This window comes from Nuphar pumila, chromosome 13, assembly GCF_984573655.1.
Source record: "Nuphar pumila chromosome 13, dmNupPumi1.hap1.1, whole genome shotgun sequence".
Taxonomy (NCBI): Eukaryota; Viridiplantae; Streptophyta; class Magnoliopsida; order Nymphaeales; family Nymphaeaceae; genus Nuphar; species Nuphar pumila.
The window spans coordinates 69,646,960-69,651,887 of record NC_143261.1 but is presented as its reverse complement, the minus strand read 5'-3'; positions in this window follow the sequence as shown (position 1 = coordinate 69,651,887).

Genomic DNA, 4,928 nt, shown 5'->3' with positions numbered 1-4,928 from the left:
TCTGCACTTTTCTTTCCCATATGCACTAGATGAAAACCAACTTGTATCAATAATTACAGAGCATGGAATGCCTAGGTGGAAATGATGTGATCCAGCAGTTTTTTTTATTCTTCTTTTGCCTCTATGACAGTACTCTTGATGAATTTGTGGCTTGTGCCTTGTTATAGTGCAAATTATGAATGACACTGCCATACTGGCGATATATGTACTGTTTCTGCTTAAGGGTAGTTGATTAGGGTGGACATATGCTGACCTGTCCGTGGCTACCATTGTGATCTCTCAGCCATCTCAACTAGGTATGGTAAATGAGTTGAACAAGCCGCATTCTTGTGTGGAGCCAAGCTGAGTTCGGGCAAATAATGAGCTTGAGTTAAACGTTCGAGCTGGCTTGTTTATAGAAAAAAATCATCATTTTAGAGCCAGAAGAAATAAGATTACAAAAAAATACATGTGAAATTTATTGAAAATGCATTTATACTATCTAGCCAGCTTGCAAGAGTTGAGCAGAGCCGATTACCTATTATTCATTTTCAGCTTGTCGAGCCTATTTCATGAGTTTGAACAAGCTCTTTAAGAACATTACATGGGAGGAGCAACGAGCAGCTCAGCTTGTTTCCCAGCCCTAATCTCAACCAAGTCTTTGCATGCAGTGATCAGCTAACTCAGTCTGAGTCATGTCAAAACCACATCTAAATCTATAGTCAAAAGTTGACAAGGAGCTTGGGAGAAAAAATCTTTGGCTGATCAAAGACCTAAACCAATAACAAAAGACTGACTAATTCAACTCTAGTACTCTTTTGGAACATGGTAGACCAAGTTGAGCCTTACAACATTCAAAGGGTTCAAAAGTTTAATTATAAATCTTGGTTGTCTTTGTGTTTAATTTGGAGCTAAGGCAGATAAAAGCCATGATAAAAGTTTATTGGCTTTATTGAATTCATTGTGACTGTTGGTATAAATTTATGAAATATAAAAGCCATGATAAAATCACAATAAATCCCTTTTATCACTTTTTTTTAGTATATTAGGATTTTTTCAGTTTTTTTTCAATGAGATTTGCTTGATATCCAACCCCCCCAAAAAAATTATAAAATAGCCCTGATTGCACTTGGCCAAGACAATCTCGAGAATGGATTTTAGGGTACTGCTTGGTATACACCCAATCTGAGTCAATCTTGAAGATGTGGTTTTGAAGGTTTGTACCCCAACTAGCCTTTGGTGTTTATGTGCACTATAATTGATGTCATTCAGCAATAATCTCTCTATGCTTAATGTTCTATGGCCCATTTCCTGTTTAACAGGGGAAAAAATTGCTACTTTGGTGCGTTCTTACACTTTTTTTTTTTTAATTTCCTTAAATCGAGAAATATGATATATGAGTTAGTAAAGCTCCCCTGATGTTACCAGTGGAGGCTCCGCTTGTCTGGCAGGAGCAGTTAGTTCACGTCACCTTGTGTTGGGACGTTGCAAGTTCGAATCCCAATGGTATAGTTGTATAATTGGTAGTTTCTGCCTAACCCTAGCTTTCTATGTCGAAAAAAAAGATCCATTGACTTTTATTTAGCCAAATGATCACAAGTTTTTTTTTGAGAGAAAACAATTCATTAATTGGAAGTATAACAGAAGTTTACAGCCAAATGATCACAAGTTAGAACTAGGGTCCTCTAGCTCGTTCATCAAAAAAGAGAAAATTGGAGAAAATTAGGGGTGTCAAAAAACAAGCCAATCTCGACCAGTACCAGATCTCGTGGAGTCAGGGTTTGGTAACAAGGTACGGGGTCTCAGAGGTCCATTTAGCACACGGAGCTGGGTATAGTTTATGAAATTTCATACCAGACTTGGGTTTGACCTGAGTTCAGTTCAGAATCATAATTTTCAATGTGAAAAACATAAAAAATATTACTGGGTATGTAACGGGTCGGACTTATGTAATCCTTGTCAGATCTGCATATAGGTCAGACACAATACCAGCACTTCTTAATTAGTCAGGTCTGAATATGATTGTGTATGTGCGTGTGCGCACATGTATGTGCGAATGTCATGCATGTGTGTGTGTTTCTCAATGAAATCCAGCTGATGACTTGCTATTTGAATTCAAAATCCAGCTGATGACTTGCTATTTGAATTCACAAGGGAGAGTCTGAAATAACTGTAATCAAATCCAACTGATGACTTGCTATTTGAATTCACAAGGGAGAGTCTGAAATAACTGTAATCAAATCCAACTTGGGTTCCAAGAAACTTGATTTTGTTCTTTTAGAAACAATACGGGAAGTACCATAAAACAATATCTGGCTTTTCCTTTAACAAATCCAACATTTCTTCTCTTTGAACAGGTTTCAGCAGTTATGTTCAATACCAATAAAATAATGGGTTCAAATTAATTGAACTACAACTTTGGCATGCCAAATAAACAAATAGTGGGAACCAAAATATGCTATGGTGTTGCACTTGTTGCAATATAATATCTTCGCATCTAAAAGATACTATCCATTGAAAGAAAATTTGTGGCCAAAAAGGAGAAAAGAAAAAGAACAATCAGTAATTCTGCACAAAAAATATAGTTGATCAAATTTGGACATATTCTGCTATCCAGTATCCTTTCATCTAAAAGATACTATATGGAAGGACAGGGAGCCCAGGAAAAATAAATTGAAAGAAAATTTATGGCCACAAGGGAAAAAAGAAAAAAGAACAATCAGTAATTCTACAAAAAAAATACAGTTGATCAAATTTGGACATATTCGCCCCGAGAACCTGCTGAAGATGCTCTTCTTGTCCTTCTTTACTCTGGTCTCTAGCGAAGGGAATTCAATGGAATTGTAGGCAAAGTCCATAATTATAGGATTGCAAGGGACTGATTGGGAAACTGGCAGAAGCATTAGAATACGTGGAATTCCTTTTGAGTTAGGATCACCAACTGCAGACTCAGAGTCATTGAGCATTTGAAGGAGATGTTTTTCTTGCTGCAATAGAAGATCCATCACTTTAAACATAAGATAGCAACTCTGGCATGCATGCTAAAACATTGATTATTGGGCTGCATCTAAAGGATCCGAGTATCATGCAGATCAGCATGGATTTAGTACTATGATCCGTATCTGACCCGAGGTTAAAGACCGGCCAGTTATAGTTGGATAAAATAGGTGTTTGAGGGCCGTTTTCCTTGCACTTTGAAATGCTAAAATAAATCACTTGGAATCATTCTCTCAAGACCTGATTTTCTCAAGTTTGCAATCAGTATGCTCTCTCTTTCTCTCTCTCCACCAGGCCCACCGCCTATAACATAAGACTATGAAATAAAAGATGATAAGTCTCAACTTGATGTGGTCGGGTGGACACCGGGGTCCGGGGAAAGGGCATGGAGAGGATTGGAAAAGTGCAGGAAGGAGGACCCTCTTTTTTCGTGATCAATGAGTACCGCTACCGGCTTCCACTAATCCGCACCCAAATTAGAGACTCTATAGGCCGCTACCGGATGGGACATTTATCGGTTTGCAAGCAGGACCTGAAAGGAGAGGTGCAGGTTACCTTAAGTGTAAACCAGGGCCTGTACATCTAATTTGACCTTTTCAAACTCCCTATCACATAAGTGATACATGTTTGGAATGCTTTGCATGGAATGAAAATTTAACAAGCATGCTTGTCCATAAAAATCACTGAGACCTTGAGCTGACAATTGAGTCAAAGTTAAATAAATTAGTTTGCAAAAAAAAAAAAGATAATCAATTGAGCTAGGAAATATATAATAGACATAAAAAAAAAGAAGAAAAAAGGCTCGAACTTTTCAATCCATAACATATTTTTATGATAAAAAAAGACTATTAATTTGTGAGCTAGGCAAAATCACATATTTGACTTAAATACAAACATTTGACTTGACACAAATTTGGCTTAGGTATACCAATTTCCTTTGGCCCTTAAGTATACCTAGAATATTGATATATTTGCCTTAAGTACACAAATTTGAGATAAGTATACCTACTTCCTACTGCCCCAAAGTACACTCATTCTCTGTTATGGTCTAATAGCCATGTCTATTGTCTGCAGGTTGCCAAATTAGATCCAGTATTTTGCATACATAAAAACAATAAACATAAGTATGATAATATGGTAAAAAACCAACATGTCAACAGAATTTGTGTCAAGTCCAGCCGAGCTTGAGCTCATGAAAAGCCCAAGCTAAATGAGCCGAACACAAGCTAGCTTATTTACAAAAAGTATATTTTTTTTTTCAAAATTAACAATAATAAAATTTGGACCCTAGACCTCCAAGCCAAGCTCATATTGACTCATTTACAAAATAAATAATTGTTTCAAACTTGGAAGCAATAGGATTTGAACTCTAAACTTAGTGCTTGCAACCCAAACACTCCAAACATCTTAAATCTATGATATAAAGTATACTTTGATAGCATGACCTAAGCAACCACCTATCTCACTCGGCCTCAGTTAAATTGAAGATTTCCTCAAGCAGTGATAACCATTTAAAGGAATGCATTTGATTTTTAAATATTAAGTAGAAATTTGTGTGGCCATGAGAAGAAAAAGGTGTTCCATTATCCTTTTTTTTGATAGCTGAGAAAAAACAATCAATTTTTTGTTCACTATAAGTATTTTTTTTTATATTTATACGGAGAAACCACCCCAAGATTAGAGACTTAGTCATGCTGGCTCTGCCTGCCCTACTTACAGCCACTGTCCTGGCAGCGTAAAACTCCATGGGCTTACCTCTTTCACCCATAGAGTAGCCAGGTTCGGCTTGCACATGGGGTGACGCCCATGTGATTTGAACCATATAAACTACCTGACTAACGGCCTAGGTCTCATCCCACTGCACCAAACCCCTTTGGGACACTATAAGTACAATTAGTAAGCCCATTTTTTTTATATAACAGAGTCGGAGGAATTAGGACCCATTATTTTTA